The sequence below is a fragment of the Desmodus rotundus genome, chromosome 7 (assembly GCF_022682495.2).
Source record: "Desmodus rotundus isolate HL8 chromosome 7, HLdesRot8A.1, whole genome shotgun sequence".
Classification (NCBI taxonomy): domain Eukaryota; kingdom Metazoa; phylum Chordata; class Mammalia; order Chiroptera; family Phyllostomidae; genus Desmodus; species Desmodus rotundus.
Window position 1 is genome coordinate 75,283,319 of NC_071393.1, and position 18,893 is coordinate 75,302,211.

Consider the following 18,893-nt stretch of genomic DNA (forward strand, 5'->3'; position numbering starts at 1 on the left):
TAATTTTTGTAAATTTTTGTTTTCACAAGTCTCAACCAATATGATGTAGGAAACTTTGACAGAGTTCTGTGAAATTGTAAGTAGACGTAAGTTTATCCCCAGCAATAATTCAGGAATGGTAGGTACATTTAAAAAATATATTTTATTTATTCATTTTTAGAGAGAGGGGAAGGGAGGGAGAAAGAGAGGGAGAGAAACATCGATGTATTGGAGACACATTGATCGGTGCTTCTCGAACACCCAGAACTGGGGACCCTGCCACAACCCAGGCGTGTGCCCTGACGGGGAATCAAACAGGCAGCCTGTCGTTTCACAGGCTGGCACTCAATCCACTGAGCCACACCCTCCGGGGCATACTTTTACTATAACTCTGGTATAAAATCTTTTATTAGGATTGAGCGAAAACCACATAATCCTTTGTTCCTTTTTGTTTGTGTGCTGTGATTGTTCATCCTTGATGGTTAATTTCTAAAAATGGATTTTTGACAAAGAGGCTATTATAGCTTAACTGTTAGAGGTGGATTAAATTAAACATCAACAACTTCTTAAAAAGATAATACATGCATAAGAAATAGTCAATATTTTTAATAACTGTATATGCTGTGAGATGTGTACTGTGTGCAAGGTTTATCAGAATAATCACTTAGTAAGTTATATAATATCTAATCATTGGGATGTACACCTGAAACTAATATAATATTGTATGTCAACTGTAATTGAAAATAAAAAATGGTTAAGATGCTCAAAAAGAATTAATACAAATGTAAGTTCATGTTTCTATGAATTTAGCTACATGAATGAGAGGAATTTTTAATTATTTTATTGATTTTTTGGCAAAAATCTTAGCATGTATATGGAATTTTCTTTTTTCGAACACTTGATGGTGATGTTAAAAAATTCTTGATTTTCTTTTTTTGGGGCGGGGGTGGAATCTGTAGAGTCTGAATAAATTTCTAGGGAATTGTGTAGTAGGTTGAAGTGTGCTGCCTAGGAGTTGAGCTCCAAGGGACTTTCACCTTCTGAGTCATCTCAACTCTCTTACGTGTCTCAGTTTCTCTCCCCTGCTGTCTAATATAGCTGTGAGGGCTGGGAGCACTAGGTAACCAACATTTATGTGCCTGTCCCTGCATGAGTCAATTATTTAATTACAGTTGAGCTGGAATTCTCTATGGGGCTCTTGCATTTTGTGAGGGGATACCCTCTGACATTTCCTCAGAGATTTTTAGTTGCCTAAGAATACATGAGATTTGAAGAGGAGAGAGGAAGTGCCCCTTATCTTCAGAGCGGAATGGGTTCAGGCTCTTGTTTATCCAGCAAAAGGTTTTGTTTAGGCTCTCAAAAAGCAATTGCAATTGAAAAGCCAAAGTTAAAAACAAGCCATTTTTGTTTAAGAAAAAAACAGCTCAGCCCTGGCTGGTGTAGCTCAGTGGACTGAGTGCGGACCTGTGAAGAAGCAAAGGTTGCCAGTTCGATTGCAGGTCAGGGCACATGCTTGGGTTGTGGACCAGGTCGTCAGTAGGGGGCGCACAGTAGGCAACTACACATTGATGTTTCTCTCCCTCTCATTCTCCTTCCCTTTCCTTCTCTCTAAAAATAAATAAATAAAATCTTAAAAAAAACCCCAGATCAAACAAAGATGACCTCTTACCTTAAAACATGGAGGTCAAGAATTCCAAGGAAAATTCACCGAGGTGCAAAGCAAGGAGCCAGTGGGATACAACGGGGACTTCAAGGTGGTCCTGGGTGGGCTTCTCTATAATCCTGCTGCACTATGCAATAATAAGACAATCTGAGTCACGGCACCACATGGTAGTGGTGAAAAGGCAACAGAATGTTACTGGCAGAGTTAGACCAGATCTTAGTTCATGAACTTTGGTACTTGAGTTTTGGCTAAGAAAGAATTCACATTCAAGACTCAAATACAAGCAAAAGTTTATTTACAAAATCACAGAGGCAGAAGTGGGTCATGGGATGCTTGGGCTCAAGAAACAACTTCAAGGCAAAAGAAAGGGCCCTTGGAGCTTAGGAAAAAGAAAGGCAGAGAGAATAAACCTCTGGGAAGGAAGTGGGGGAAAGGTGCTGGTATGCTGCAGAGAGAGAGGGAGAGGGGGAGAGAAAGAAGGAGAGAGGGAGAGAGCCAAGCATTGCTCAGTTGCCTCTCTTATGCTCCCTGACCAGGAACTAAATAAATCCACAACCTAGGTATGTTCCTTGATCAGGAATTGAACTCATGACCTTTTGGTCTATTGGACGATGCACCAACTAATTTAACCACATTGGCCAGGGCATTCCTTGATTTTCTTAAAGAGCAATTAAGTGAGAGAATATAGGACAATTAAGGGAAAACAACTTTAATATTCAGAATGAATATAAAAGAGTTAAATTTAGGGCTTGGAAACCATCATTATAAAGTACTAATGGTCTTGGTTATTGTAGAAAAATATTTAATTAAATACATGTACATCATATGATATAAGTAAAAGAATTCTTCCTCTGTACATTAACTTAGAGTGGTATTTCTTGAAGAATCTTATTTTTAAATCCATTGCTTTAAGTTTCCTAAGAAATTACAAAACCTAATTTTTTTGAGACTCAGCTTTTTTAGGTTTTATTTTTTTTAAAAGGTTTTATTTATTTACTTTTAGAGAGAGGGAAAGGGAGGGAGAAAGAGAGGGAGAGAAACATTGATCAGTTGCCTCTCACCCACTCCCAACTGGGGACCTGCACTGCAACCCAGGTATGTACCCTGACAGGGAATTGAACTGGCAACCTTTCAGTTTGCAGGTTGGCGCTAAATCCAGCTGGGGAAAAGTTTTATTTACTTTATGTAGTTGCTTTAAAGAGTGACTAGAGTTTTATTTTTAGCTTCTGAGATCAGATGAGATCAGGTGCCTTCAGCTCGGTTTAGCTGTGGACATACTTTATTTTTAAAGTTACAAGTAATTTGTTGAGAATTCAATGGCTAACAGTTATTGAATGATTTTACACGTGTTATTCTCTGTAGCACATGTACCATTCTCCTCTGTGCTTTACATTTATTTATATCTCATTTAATGCTCTTAACAGCTCTTTGAAGTAGGAACAGTTATGTTTTTTCTGTTTCATAGATGAGGAAAATGGAGACACGAAGAAATTTTGGAGAGAATGATGTGAATGCAGAGGTCTGTAGACCATATTAACGAGTTTGGATTTTATTCTGAATTAAATGAGACTCTGATGGAAGGTTATATGAGGGGGGACCCAAAACCTCCCCAGAATTTATTTATATAAAATTTATTTTATAACATTAAAATTAAAACTTTATTTTCTTACTTCAATCACTTCAAAGTACTCTCCATTTGATGCAGTATACTTATTGAGACGTTTTTTTCCACTACTCAAAAAACAGTTTTTGAAGTCGATTTTGATCCCTTTTAGTGCTTCTGCCGTTTTTTTGTTTCACCTCTTCCACATCCACAAAATGTTTCCCTTTGAGGATGTTTTTTTCTCCCAGGGAACAAAAAAAATGTCTCTCGGGGTGAGATTGGGTGAATATGGAGGGTGGGGCACAGGGATCGAGCTTTCTTTTGTTCAAAACTTGCTGAACACTCAGCATGGTGTGGGCAGGTGTGCTCATAAATCTGCCATCATGAAATGGGCAAATGCGTTGACAGATTCCTCAAAAAAACTCACTGAAGCAGAGCCAGCGTCACACCACAATGCCAACGGGTACACTGATACAGATGGGTTCCTAGAACACTCTTGTAGTGGGAGAAACCTGTACTAAAAGGGACCCACCCTCCAGAAGTAATTCCTGTGTTTTTGGGTCCTGACCTTCTATAAATGGCTAGATGGCATGAACTGATTTGTTTCGAAAGGGTCACTTGTTGTTGTGTAGGGAATGGGTTAGAAAAGAGCTAGAATGAATGCCTAGAGATCAAATTAAGAATATTGCAGCCCTCATGCACAGTTGGTGGGAATGTGGATTTGTGTGTAGCCACTATGGAAAATAGTGTGGAAGATCCTCAAAAAATTAAAAATGAAACTGCTTTATGACCCAGCAGGTCCATTTCTGGTATAAATCTGAAGAAACCCGAAACACACTTTTGAAAGAATATATGCACCCCTGAGTTCAGCAGTGTTATTTACAACAGCCAGGTTATGGAAGCAACCCAAGTGCCCATCAATAGACGACTGGATAAAAAAGCAGTGGTACATTTATATGATGGAATGTTACTTGGCCTTAACAAAGAATGAAATCTTAACATTTGTAACAGCATGGATGGACCTAGAAGTTATTAGGCTAAGAAAAGTATGTCAGACAAAGAAAAATGTCATATGATTTCACTTACATATGAAATCTAAAGCAGACTCACAAATACAGAGAACAAGACTGCTGGCTGACAGAGGGGAGGAGGATTGGGGGACTGGGTGAGAAAGGTAAAGGGATTAATAAGTACAAATTGGTAGTTATAAAATAGGCATGGAGATGTAAAGTATAGCATAGGGAAAATAGTCAATAGTATTGTAATAATACTTGTTGCCAGGTGGGTACCGGAAATTTGTAAAATATATGATTGTCTAACCACTATGCTGTGCACTGGAAACTAATAAAAAAAATAATATTGAATGTAAACTGTAATTGAAAAATAAAATTTAAATGAAAAAACATTGAAAAATAATTGTGGAATAATAATAATAATAATAATAATGATAATAATAATAATAATAATAATAATAAAGAAGTAATTACAAAAGAAGGGGTGAAGAGGCCTCTTATTAGTAGTCCAGATAAGAGCTGTTGGTGTTTAGGTCTAGGTTGTTTGGAATTAAATGTATGGGTTTAAAATGTTTTAAGTTGAGTGCTTCTAAGTGCCAGGTATTGTAGTAGGAGCTGAGGGGACAACTTAGAGGTTTAAAAAAGGTTCAGTTCCTAAATTACAGTCTACTTGTAGGAGTGGTTGGGATGAGGGAGAGAGATAACACAATGAAAGAATTATACAAATAAATACAAGAATTTGAACTGTGGTAAATTCTAGTGGACTGGTATGTAGTATTTTGAGAGCATACCATGGTCAGAAAGCTGCGAGATGGTAGAGTGTTCTTCCCTCCTTTGCTTCATCAGCTTCTAGACATCCTTTATTTAACACTAAGCCTTACTTGATGTAAGGAAGGAGGAACTTACTTCAATGTGAGTTCCTTCTTCTGCTGTGCTTCTGTAGTTTTTCTTTACCTCTGGTAAGTATTTGACAGTACAGAATAGGGATCTAAATGTTTGAATGAGTGAATGAATATATATATACACATATATTCATATATTCATGTATATATATTCATTCATTCAATGTGTATAGCATGAAATAAGGATAATGTCATAAGCTTTTTATCTGTCTAAATATATTCAAAATAAAAGACTGTTACTCATTATGAGACATATTCTCTCTATATATATATTAGTGGAGTTGTAGATTGGATAAGTATTTTTTACATGTCCAAAAACATTTCATAGGGGTAGGTTACCTCTATATGGTACTAATCTTACCTATTGCATTGATCTTTACCTAAGTATTTTACTCTTCTAAAGGTAACCCTGTCTCCAAATTCTGGATCATTTATTTCAGTTCTTTATTTACTGACTATATAACTGCTACTTGCAGTGTCCTCCTTTTCTTTCTCATTAATTTTATTTCTCCATCGAGACCAGACCCAGGTCAAAAGTTCCCTCTTCATTGTAACCTTTCCAGATTCCCTAGGCTGTGTGTGTTCTTACAGTGTTGCTGGAAGGCTTTTTCCAAACTACTAACCACAGGTTTGTAATGATTATCCTGTCTCTTCATCTAGAACTTGAGCTTCATGAGGGGACTGACTTTCTTTTGTTCCTTTATTCCTGGTTCAGTGCCTGACATATAGTTGGTGCTTAAATATTTAACTGATCATATCCTTATTTATTTTACTTATGCTTAGATAACTCAGAATACGTCGGGTAGAATTAAATTTGGGATGAAAAATATCGGCCATGTTATAATCTCTAGATAATTTATAATCTATAAATAATCTATAATCTATAGATAATTTGGATAAGGCACTGCATTGAAATTACTTGAATAATCTTTACATGCTTTATTTCAATATAGCTTTTTCATTGCTCTTTAACAGGTGTTCCCTGCCCTCCAGTGGTTAGAACACAGCTAACATTTTTAGTAAAGGTAAAGGTTATAAAATCCTTTTACAGTGTTTATTTTTCAGTCATATTTAAAATCCCATTAGGTTAATTTTTCAGATTAAACAAGTACAGCCCCCTGCCCCCCCCCAGTTTTCCCTTATGTATGATATGCCTAAAACCCAGTTTAAACTAAGTGTAGTTTGACCTGCTCCTTCCTTTACCACCATGAGTCACTATGTATTCCATAGTATTTTTATGCACACTGTGATTGGGTGGCCTCTGTTGGTTTCACTTTATTGTTCTCATGTACCTCTACCAAGGCTGTAGGATCTTGGCACAGTGCAAAAGCTATCACCCTGCTTTCAGTACCTCTCCCCAGCCCCCCAAACATAGACATTCAAAGTAGCTTGCTAATCATGTGGCTGTCCTTTAGTCTGTATGGGGGTGTCTCTTGGCTAATACCCTCTTCTCCACTGACGAGGAGAGACTGCTTCTTGACTTCTTGGCAAGGTGACTTATAACAAGTCCCAGGCTGTTGTATGTTATTTTTTCTCAAAGACAAATGTTAGTTATCCAGGGAGCCTGGCTAGCAGTAATTTCTAAATACCTGCTGCTAAGTTTCAATGTGTATAGCATGAAATAAGGATAATGTCATAAGTTTTTTATCTGTCTAAATATATTCAAAATAAAAGACTGTTACTCATTATGAGACATATTCTCCCTGGTTTTTCGGTCTTAATATAGCTATTATTTTAAGAAAGAATGGTAATAGTAGGTGGTATACTTTGGAAGATAGAAATTTTGTCACCTTATGGTGGTCGTCTATATCTTTTTTAAGGGAAATTTTACTGGTCTGTGGTGTCCTCATGGTCTGAGAACTGCTATGTTGAGCATCGTAGCTCATTTCCATGAGGCAGTAGTGCCCTTTCTGTAACGTAAGCATGGCTTCTTTCATATGCATTAGCAGACAAATTTTCAGTGTATTTTTCTGTCATACGCTTCTTGATTTTGTTGCCTGATTCCATCCTTGCAATTTACTTGCTGTCTCCTAGTCCTCTTCTTTGGCATATCTAGTTTCTGTTTTTATGTGTTGTCATGTGTGTTTTAAATCTCTGTGCACCTCTAGGCTTAGTTAGGAAAATTTCCTGTTTTTCCTTGTATGCTTTCCTAGATGAGACATTTCTCCTAAGGGCTTAGTAGTATGTCGAAAACTTTTATTGTTTCTTTTATACCTGTTATTTTTTATTTTGTAATCCTTCTGAAACTAGCGTTCTGAACTTTATTTTACTGATTTCTGACATTTTCCCTTCAGATCTTAGTAAAACATATTCACTGTTACTAAAATGTCCTTTCATCTTGAAGATTGTATTTACTATTTTTTTGTAGATGAGTCTATGCAAATTATAGTCTCCATTACAAACTTGTTGCTTTTATTACCAGATGGTAAATTATAGAATCATAACACAAATAATCTATTTGCCATTGTTGATTTTTCTAGGTAATAGTCAGGCGTAAGTCATTGAGGCAAAAGACTGTCAATAAGTAATTAGATTTTCGTAGAAAATTATTCTTTAAAAATTTTTTTTTAAAGATTTTATTTATTTATTTTTAGAGAGGGGAAGGGAGGGAGAAAGAGAGGGAAACATCAATGTGTGACTGCCTCTCAATCACCCCCTAATGGGGACCTGGCCCGCAACCCAGGTATGTGCCCTGACTGGGAATTGAACCAGTGACCCTTTGATTTGAGCCACACCAGCTGGGGCCCTAGAAAATGATTATCTGTGCAAGCATCTTCCCTGTCAGTAATATTTATCTATTTCTCCAAGGAGAAATAATTTGTATTATGATCCTGTTTTCCAAATCTCAAATTGTTGGACATTACATCAATATTTGATATTTGGATTTGACTGGAAAACTGGAACCTATGGTTTTGTATTCTCATTTATTCAACAAGTATTATGTGTTTGCTTTGCTCTAGGTATGGTGCTAGGCACTGGAATAGGGTGGAGCTAACAGTGTAGTGGGCAAGATATTCATTAATGTATAGTTTTAAAAATAATTACAGTTGTGATAGGTGCTGTAAAGAAATACAGGGTACTATGTTGGGGCTTAAGGAAAGTTTCTTGAAGAAGTTACATTTAAACTTAGGCATGAACGGTGAATTGAGTTAGGTTCGAGGCATCTGGGAAGATATTTGGCAAAGTAAGGAACATTATAGTCCAGGCTTGAGCTATGGGGCAGCAAGAGGGAATGGTGTTTCTTTTTCTTAAATTAAAGATTTTGTTTATTTTTAGAGAGGGGGTAAAGGAAGGAGAAAAAGAGGGAGAGAAACATCAATGTGTGGTTGCTTCTCACATGCCCCCTACTGGGGACTTGGCCCACAACCCAGGCATGTGCCCTGACTGGGAATCAAGCTGGTGACCTTTTGGTTTACAGGCTGGCACTCAATCCACTGAGCCACAGCAGCCAGGGCGGAATGGTGTTTCTTAATGAATATTGGTAACATTCTATTACATCGGTCCTCTTTTTCATCCTTCTCTTGACATAGTTTTCTAAAACATGTTTTAATAGCATTATTATCTAATTTAGAAACTTTTACAGCTCTTCATTGGGTAGATTATTAGCTCTTTGAGGTCAGGACTCTTGCCACTTGAAATTCTTTAGTCCAAGTTTTCAGATATTGGATCTAATCATATTTTGCCCCTCGACATGAGTTGGTTTCAAGTGCAGTAGTAAATGATATGCAGAATGTAGGATGATTCCCTCTTTTTTTGCCCTCTGCCTAGCACAGAAGTTTTTGTGGCCAGTGAAGGACTTCATGTAAAAATAACAAGCCTCCTTTGTAATCCAGCCTATATGTAGCTATTATTCTATGAGTGGTCTTATTGTATTGAATTAAGATATTGTACTCTGGCTAGTGTGGCTCAGGGGATTGAACGCTGGCCTGTGAACAAAAGGGTCACTGGTTCAGTTCCCAGTCAGGGCACATGCCTGGATTGCAGGCTAGGTCTCCAGTCAGTGACGGCAAGAGGCAACCATACATTGATGTTTCTTTCCATCTCTTTCTCCTTCCTTTTCCCCTCTCTCTAAAAATAAATAAACAAAATCTTAAAAAAAAGATATTGTAAACAAGAAAACAACCCAGAGGTTCTGAGGGTTGGTGATGGTCTCATCTGAAGAATGAGATTGTTTTTCTTCTAGTCATTTGCAAGAGGTATGTTTCGGTAGAAATCTGAACTGAGAAGGTGGGATCGAAATAGATTGGATAAGGAATATAGTTTGTTTTGTTGGTGGATTTTGTGAAGTTGTGCCAAATCTTTGGGTTCTAGTGTAGACATCTGAATAGTGCATGAGGTGCCAGTCTTTCCTCTATCTTCAGGGTGTACAAGACCCTTAAATATTTGTTGAACAGGAAGAATGAGATAAGGCCTATGTGTTTATAGAGTGATCTTGGACCAAAACTGTGTACTTTCTAGAACAGATTGTTTATATTCCAGGCATTCTCCATCTTCAGCCTCCTAACATTTAGTTAAATCTCTTTGAAAGTTCAACCAAGGGAAACCAAGGGAAGGATTTTTATGTTAGGCTGGACGAAGAAGGTAAGTTACGGTAACTTGAGAGAATTCTAATAGTGAGGTGAAACTCAGGCGTGTCACTTCTAGCAGTTAGTTAGCTTTGTATTTTTAAAACTTGGGTTCTATAAGGATGCCTTTTAAAGGAAGACCTTCTTATATAGCCAAAATACTACAACCAAGGATCCCAATTTGAGAAACACTGCATTAAAAGTTGAATGTAACCATTTAAGAGATTACTTGAAAAAACAAACAAAAAAGGACGGTTACTTGGTACAAGCTTGATGTTAAACCAAAACTGGGCTAATGAAATGTTGTGGCAGTATTATTACTAGATTATCTATATAAAAAGTTACAAGCTTGCAGTTTTTTTTTTTTAATTTTATGTTTTTAGAGAGGGAGAGGAACATCTATGTGCTAAGGGATACATTGATTGGTTGCCTCTCCCATGCCTCCAGCTGGGGGCCTGGCCTGCAACCCAGGCATGTACCTTGACTGGGAATCGAACTAGCAACCTTTGGGTCCATAGGCCAGCGCTCAGTCCACTGAGCCACACCAACCAGGGCAAGCTCTCATATTCTCGATAGTACCTCTCTAGACCTTTTTAGGTTAGGCATACCCTATTTTGAAAGTTTACCTCTCCCACCAGGAGATCCAGTGCTGAATCTTGAAAATTTGGTGGTGTTTTTAATAGTGTCTGGCATTTCATACTGTTTGCCCATTAAGGTGTCCTCACAGATTCCCCAATTAGAGATACCATTTGTGTTACCTTGTCTTCTGGGATCCAAACACCACTAGTCATCAGTCATTTTACACCTTAGGATCAACTAACTGCTTAATGCTTTGTGCATCAGAAAATGAAAAAAATTTTATGAGGAAACCTTAGACTCTTGAAACCAAGACATTCTTGGATGAGGTGAGGTGGGAAATTCTGATAAGGCAGATTGCAGGAAAGAGGTTCTTGGGGTCAGAATAGAGGAGGAAGGTGTCAAAGAAGCTGTTACTTTTCAATTTTTTTCTAGGATCTTGGGTATTCATTTATTGTTGTAGTAATGTTCTTGTTGACAGTGCCTGAATGTGGGTTTTCAGGGCAACTTCAGAAGTCTGTAAACTTTAGCTTACACATTTTCTAGTATACTAATTCCTACACAGTTTCTTCCCATGACGTAACCTCTAAGGAAAGCAGAATGAAGAAAAAGAAAATCCTTCCTGCCTGGAATCCAGCTCAAATCAGTCCTTTAGGATAAGCCGCCTCCTCTTAACTCCTTTCTTTCAGCTTCCTCATTCTCCTTCATAGAGCTTTGTATTTAAGTCATTTAGCACGTAGGTTCTCAGTACTTGCTAATTTGTCTGAGTTTGGAAACATGGGCCATAGTACCTGCTGTCTTACTACTTCTATTTTGCCTCTCTTCTCTCAAGTCTACTGGAGTGTTAGCAGCCCAGAACGGCTGGTTAGGATATATATATATATATATGGATACACTTTTTAACATCTTCTGAGGACTTTTTCCCCTCCTCATGCTTTTAGAGAGGGAGGAAGGGAGAGAAACAGCCATTGGTTGCCTCTCATTTGATCAGTTGCCTCCCATTTGCGCTGGATGTTGGTGCCCGGCCTGGGGATGGAACCCGCAACCTAGGAATGTTTCCTGACCCGAATTTTTCGGCTACTGGATGACGCTCCAACCAACTGAGCCACACCAGCCAGGGCATACTTTCTGATGTTTGGTTGGGAGAAATCTGTCCATTAACTTAGTTCAGCAACTGCCTGACAAAGATATTCGGTAACTTTTTCTTGCACCTCATAGCTTAAATAGCTTGAACAAATAGAATTGAAAATACGGGATCAAGGCATTAAAGCTCAGATAATACTGTATTGTGCAAAAATCTAGTTTTTAGGTTTTACTGGTTTTTTTTTTCCAGGACATCTTTTTCTTTAATCAGGCAAGTTAGTGGCAACTCTTCTTCCCTTCCCATTCGGCAGTGAGATTTTCGTTCTCCTCCCTACTTCCCTAGTGTTCTTCGGTCGTGGATGTTGCAAACTCAACCGCTCCTTTCTCAAGGTTCTCGGTTTCCCGACGTCCTGGCGCCATCCAAGCCCACAATCTTTGGGGAGGAAGATCTCGGATTCATTTCCCAGGCTCGTGAAGCCCTGGGGTTTGCGGATTCCCATGTGGGTGGGGCTGGGTGCGGTAGGGGCGGGGCCGGCGAGGGCCCCTAGGGAAACGGTAGAAGGCACAATTGAGAAGCCCGCGGGCAAAGGTTTCACGGTTTTCACGAAGGCTTCGTGTGAGAGGCTGAGGGAATTGAGGTGCTTCTCTCTTGCCTCGCCTTTCTTGATTCTGGAAGCTTCAGTAGGCTTTTGTCAGTTGCTGGAACCCGGAAAAGCAGCGGCTTCAGCTCCAGGGGCGGATCCCAAGGGTCTTGTCGCTGCTACGGGGTCGTTTGGCCTCCTGGTATTGGGGGAGGGGCTAGGGAGGTGCTGCTCGCGCCTCCTTTGGCGCATGCGCGGCGGGCTCCGCGAGGGTAGGAGCGCGTGCGCGGTGACGTGGACATCCCGTGCGCGCGCAGGCTCTTCAGCTGGAGCGGACACACCGTGTGCGAAAAGAACAGAATAACCCGCCCACAGCGGGATGTGAGGGACTCCGGGTGGAGCCGGCCACGCCCCGCACGGTAACTCTTGGGCCTGGGTGGGGGGAGGGGATGTTGCTTTAGTGCTGGCTGGTTTGGAGTTTTTCAAGAGTTTGAAGCTCTTGTGCATTTGAACAGTGTGAAAAGCGTTCCGCTGAGCGATCTTCGCACGCTGGGGCCAGGCCTGGCCTTGCGCGGGGCCGTCTTTGGCGCGCGCCTTTGGTCCCCCCTCCGCCCCCCGAGCGAGGCTGCGCATGTCACCTCGCGCGCGTCCCCGGCCTTACTTCCGCGTCGCGCAGCGAACTAACTGGGAACATCGACGCCAGAGAGAGCAGCCACGAGGCGGGCGGGGTGAGAAAGCGCCCTTGGCGCGGTTCTGCGCTCGCGTGCGTGGGGTGCCGCACCGCATGGTACGAGCCGCGTGACGACTTGATCCCGGCGCGGGGCTTTAAGTCGAGAGCCCTGCTTGTGCGCTTTGGAGTTCAGAGCTCAGGTCTCAGGGTTCCAAAACTCGGAGGTAAATGGTGCTGACGTCGCATTTCCAAGGAGCTTTGTGCAGCGTTTTGACACCCGTACAAATGCCTCTTTTAGCATGTAATTTTCGAGTAAATTGCTTGAGGCAGGGCCGCGAGTTTAATAAAGACGGGGGGGGCGAGGAAATGAGCTCTGTAAGAGTGGGAACTTGGTAAACAAAGGACCGGTGGTTCGCAAGTGCAGAAATGAGGGCGGGGGAAACAGGTGGGAAGAGCAGGTGTTATTTTCTTTTTTCTCTGTTGGGCAGCCTTGGCTAGTTCTCTGTTTATGAGGCTTCCCGCTTGTGTTAAATTGTCAAGTAGGTCTCTGCACCCAGTGGTAGGTGGGTCAGGGACAGAAACCAGCCTGAGGATCAGTAAACAAAGTTGAGGAGTCTGTGCGAAGATTATGGAGAATTTAAGGGTCATAAAAAATCGGGTTGAGTGTAGAAAGTGGTAGTGTCTTGCTGTGAAGATTTTTTCTTTGCCTTTGTAACCCTGGGGATGCCTCCTTCTGGCTAGGGTGGAAGCAGGGAGGGGTGAAGGAGGTGTGCAAGGAAGGATTAGTGATTGCAGAACTCGGTGAGTGAGTAACCAAGTAATCTCCTTCTAAGGGAAGACCACTCCCCCAGAGTTCACGTCGCCGGAGCTGACACGTGGATCAGGCGAAGTCTCGAGCCCACCTGAACGCCGCCCGTGCGTTTTGTAAAGCTCCACAGGCTTCTGCGGCGGAGTTCCTGGCAAATGCTGCCTTCTCTGTCTTTACATTATGGGCACGACGCCGCGACTGGGCTGCGGGGGAAGTGCCAGGAGGCGGCGTGACCGCTGCTGGGGAGAGGGCCGGTCTGGAAGGGACGGGTAGCTAGTTATGTAGTCTCCAGGGCGACAATGCGACTGGGTCCCTCCGAGTGATCCGCGGGTTCCGGCCAATGGCATGTGATTAGTTGGGGCTGCTCCTCCCCGGAAGAGCTTTCCTTGCGGCATTTTTTTCACGTGGTTTCTGACCTGCGGCCCTCCAGTTGAAAAGGGTGATTGTGGATGCTTAATAGTCGACGGCGACTGCTCTCCCCGGGAACTGGCAGGACTGGCAGGAAGGCTTTTCGTTTCCAAGGGTATGGGATCAGCATTAGTGCTTGCCGCTTTATCACTGTTTTTCAGAGGTTGAGTGGGTTGGGTTCGCTTAACAGAAAACACATGCTTAAGTGTTGAGGAAATTCAGTGACCTAGGTACTTTGACATACATATTCAAACACTAGCTGGCTATTTGGTTACTGCTCATTTCTGCCATAAAAGTTAGCTCTTCAAATTCTTAATGCAGCAGCTAGGGACCTGAGAACTTGCTAACCCAAGTTTAGTTAAGGGACCATGCCTAGGAATAAAAAATGTCCCAGAAGGCAACATTAATGGATTGTATCTGGAGAGAGAAGAGAAACAAGTGTATTATCTTAGGCAAATGTGATTCTGTGTCTTAAACTCCAAAGCACTAGAGATAGTATTTTGAAATTTACCTTATTAGAATTGTGATGATGATAAAGTGCCCAGGATATTGTCTGGTCTGAAGTAAGTTCTTACTAACAGACAAGTACCATTTATTTAATTATTGAAATTAACATAATGGCAATTAAGAACTGGTTGACTATATACTGTCTTTGCCACCATTTACAATATTTTCTGATCGTATTTGTACCCCAAATCTACTTAAGATTTTTCAAGTTTCAGAGCTTATTGTATATTAGTAGATACTGAAATTCTAGTGAACCTGTTCTCTTACAATTTGAGTTTCAGAAATGTAATGTAACTTAACCATACTCTTTTAGTGAATGATCATATTCAGGAACAAACTAACATCTTGGTGCCTACAATACAGTAATGCATTTGTTGTATGAGAGGTTATGGTTATTTTTAGCAACTTTGGAAACATTCAAAATGGGTTGACCAGTATTTGAATGTATTGTGTTTTTAAAGTAATGGTATTATTGGTTTGCAATTTTGATTTTTGTTTTGGTGCAATACATGAGTCATTAAATTAGGTAACTATCTAGTAAACTAAGTAGTGTATTTTTTTAAGTAGGGTGAGGGTCACCACTTTAGTAGCTAAACACTTAACCAAAGAGGTGATTGGTGAAAAGAGATTGAGAATGGGGACCTTGAAATTGTAACAGTTTATTTAAGGAACTTGCTACATTACTTACCTCAAAACAGTCTTTGTGAAAGCACCTGTCTCTCCTGTGACATTTTTAGAGTGTTAACTTCTGTATTTTTCATTTGCAGGTAAACATTTCCTCAGCTCATTATTATAGTTATTTTATGCAGATAAAAGCTTGCTCTTGAAGAGCTGAACTGAGATTTTTTTTTGAAATTTAAGTTATATGTATGTACTAAAACTGTGGTCTTCCTTGAAGGTTTTAGAGAGCCAAGTACAGAGTATTTTTAGAATTGTGCTGGAAGGAGTGTTTCTTGATGAGTGGCCTAGCTCTTCTTAAATAAAGTACAGTTGGTTTTTGCAATTAGGTAAAGTTGTCTTTGCCTTTAGAGTGGCTGAATATGCTCAATTGATTATTCTTTGATTAGAAACCCCCCTGTAGCATCCTGAAAGCATAGTCATTCGTATAGTGAAGTGGAATCTGTGCTTAAAGATTGATGTGGAATAAGAATTTGATTCCTTGTTCCTACACCAGTAGGGAGGTATGGCTCAAGATAGAGACTGTTTTGGTCATAAATTAGGTCTTTGGTTTTATGTATTTTGATGAACTCATGGAATAACTTTTTTGGAGGATTCTTAAAAAAAAGATATACACATCATAAGTCTGAAAGCTCTTTTTCCTGTCTTTGTATACATTTTTACATTTTATATTTTTGTTTTTTCTTATTTTATTTTTATATTTTAAAATTAGATTCTTACATGCAGAGTTTAAATAGGGCAAAAGGAAATTTTTGAAATATATATATAAAGTTAGCATAAAATTTACTTCAGTGCAGTCTGTAACACTAAACTGGATTTCTGTCAGTTGAAATTTTGACATTTCATAGATTAATTTTCAAAAGATAGTGATTTTCTTTGCCCTAGTTTTATCTGTAATGATCTGAAAACCAAGGTTTTCTGTTGTAGAAGATAATTTTTAAGAAATTCTGAACCCTTTAATGTACTTCTAGCTTTGAGGTAGTTTTTCAGGTAATTCTTTGTCAATAGACATATTTAAGTGCACTTAAGAATATTTTGCATAATTGATCACAAAAATAATTGGTGATTCGTAACAAAACTTTGAACTATACTAAATATAGCATTAGGAGTTTGCATTGTTTGCATTATATACCATTGTAGTGGTATTAGTTTTTGTGAATTCACTAAGCTTTACTCTTTAAGAAGTCACCTTGTTTGTGACTTCTAAGTCTTTAAATTTTGTTTTATGAATATCTGATAGGTGTTGCCTAAACTTGTTAGTTTTAGTAAACCAGTAAACCTAATTACCTTAAACCTGAGGCAGCTTTTGAAAAGAATCATCCTAAATTTTATTTCTTTAAAATAAACATCAGCTCTGGCTGGTGGGTGTGGCTCAGTGGATTGAGTGCCACCTGAAAGGTTGCCGGTTCAATTCCCAGTCAGGACACATGCATGGGTTTTGGGCCAGGTCCCCAATTGGGAACACGAGAGAGGCAACCGATTGCTGATTCTCTCATACATCATGTTTCTCCCCCTCTCTTTCTCCCTCCTTTACCTTTTCTCTAAAAATAAATAAAATCTTTACAAAATAATAAACTTCAACTCAGAGGACTGATTCTTTTTTTACCTTTCTTGGGTATTAGTGCTTCAGTGTAAGGAAGTGGGTTTCTATAATACTTTTATATTTAGCCATACTAGAAACAATAGCTAACCTTTCTGAAGTCTTGATTTTTAAAATACCTGTATCTGTTATCCTCAAGCTAGAGAATTTTAAGTTTTGGAGGTGTTTGTGTGTGTGTGATGTGGCTAGTCTTGCAAGAAGAGAGAAAATTCAGATGCTTTTACTGCTTGTCAGTATCTCTGATGAAAGATAAAATTAGACCTTTTAATTAAAATGAAGATAACTGATAAGTGACTGAATTTGATTAATCAAAATTACTAACTCATAGGTATAGTGATGTAGCATCTTTCTTTTTTTGGAGGCTACTTGGAGGTGATAGCATTATATCTTGTAGAATATTTAGGTAATTGAGCACATCAGTTCAGTAAAATTTATACAATCTGAGATTTCTTCTTAAAAAAGATTTTACTTATTTATTTTTTAGGAAGAGGGGAAGGGAAGGAGAAAAAGAGGGAGAGAAACATCAATGTGTGGTTGCCTCTTACACGCCCCCTACTGGGGACCTGGCCCGTAACCCAGGCATATGCCCTGACTGGAAATCAAACTGGTGACCCTTTGGTTCTCAGACTGGCACTCAAACCACTGAGCCACACCAGCCAGGGCAATCTGAGATTTCTTTACAGCTTTTTGTTGTGATATAATTCACATAGCTTAAAATTCATTATTTTAACAGATAACACTTGAGTGGTTTTTAGTTCCTGAACATTTTCATCCCTTCCCCAAAGAAACCCCATACCCATTAGCAGTTGTCCCAGTTATCACTCTCTGTCTTCCTGGCAACCTGGAATTTATTTTTTCTCTTTCCAGATTTGCCTATTCTGGACATTTTGCATAAATGGAATCATACAATATATATTGCGTTTTTTTATTACAACTTTTAAGAATTACTAGCTTTTTAAGACTTTTTGAATGGGTTTTAGTTTCAAAAGATACACAATTTAGAAAGCATCAATATTTATTTTCCTAGCCACCCAGTTTTCCCTCCATAATAGCCAATAATACCAGTTCCTTTCTATCTTCATAGTCTTATCTACATCAAGCAAATACATACATACTTTTTCTTTCTGTGGCTTTTTTTTCCTACTTTGTAAAGGAGAGTAACATAATACCAACTCTTTTGAACATTTTGCCCTTAATATATCTTTTTTAAAAAAAGGTTTTATTTATTTTTATAGAGAGGGAAAGGGAAGGAGAAAGAGAATGAGAGAAACATGATGTGAGAAAGAAACAGATTGGTTGCCTCTGGTATGTACCCCGACCAGTGACCAACCTGCAACCCAAGACACGTGCCGTGACTGGGAATCAAACTGTTGACCTTTCGTTTGCAGGATGATGCCCAACTAACCAAGTGAGCCACACTCATGAGGGCTCCCTTAATACATCTTGTAGGTAATTTTATGTGAGCTCATGAAGTTTATACATTTTCTCTTACAGCTGCATGATATTTCACTCTCTGGATTTACCACCATTTATTTAACCAGTCTCCATTGATGGACTTTCTCAAGTCTTTTACTGTTACAAATGGAGCTGCAGGGAATAATTTCTATACAGATTTATCCCAGATGCATGTGTGAGTGTGTATTTAAGATAAAGTCCTAGAAGAACTGTTTCATAGGAGATAGGCATTTGTACTTTTGATATTTTTATGTTGCCCGAACAACATCCTTTCCATGATCTCTACCAAACTTTGATTTATGCCAGTCTGATAAGGTCAAAAACAGTATCCTTGGCCCTAGCTGGTATGGCTCAGTGGATTGAGTGCTGACCTGCAAACGAAAGGGTCACAGGTTCTATTCCCAGTCAGGGCACATGCCTGGGTTGTGGGCCAAGGTCCCCATTAGGGGGCGCATGAAAGGCAACCACACATTGATGTTTCTCTCCCTTTCTTTCTTCCTGCCTTCCCCTCTCTCTAAATATAAATAAATAAAATCTGTAAACAAAAACAGTATCTCAGGATGATTTCCGTTAGCATGTCTCCTATGCTGAGATGATGTACATTCTTATAGCCAGTTGCTTTTCCTATCCTTTGCCCATTTTTCCATTAAATTTTTGATTCTATTGATTTATAGGAACCTTTTTTATATTAGTGAAATGAGTTATTTATAAGCCGTAAATACCTTTTCTCATTAGTCATTGTTTTTTTGATTTTGCTTGGATGATAATTTGCCAGATTTAAAAAATTTACATAATGTTGAAA

General features: G+C 39.3%; 1 protein-coding gene across 26 annotated transcripts in view; it reads left to right on the forward strand.

Moving 5' to 3' along the window:
• MGA (MAX dimerization protein MGA) overlaps nucleotides 1–18,893 on the forward strand; it is a 157,714-nt gene that overhangs the window by 49,810 nt on the left and 89,011 nt on the right. For 8 of the 26 annotated variants that reach the window (XM_045201196.3, XM_045201206.2, XM_045201207.2 and 5 more), the window contains exon 1: nucleotides 12,452–12,859. The exons of 3 other annotated variants lie outside the window; for them this stretch is intronic. The gene's annotated coding sequence lies outside the window, so the exon portion shown is untranslated. Of the gene's footprint in view, nucleotides 1–12,259; nucleotides 12,385–12,448; nucleotides 12,860–18,893 lie in introns of those variants that run through there. 15 more of the 26 variants (XM_053927669.1, XM_053927672.1, XM_053927671.1 and 12 more) reach the window with 8 other exon arrangements.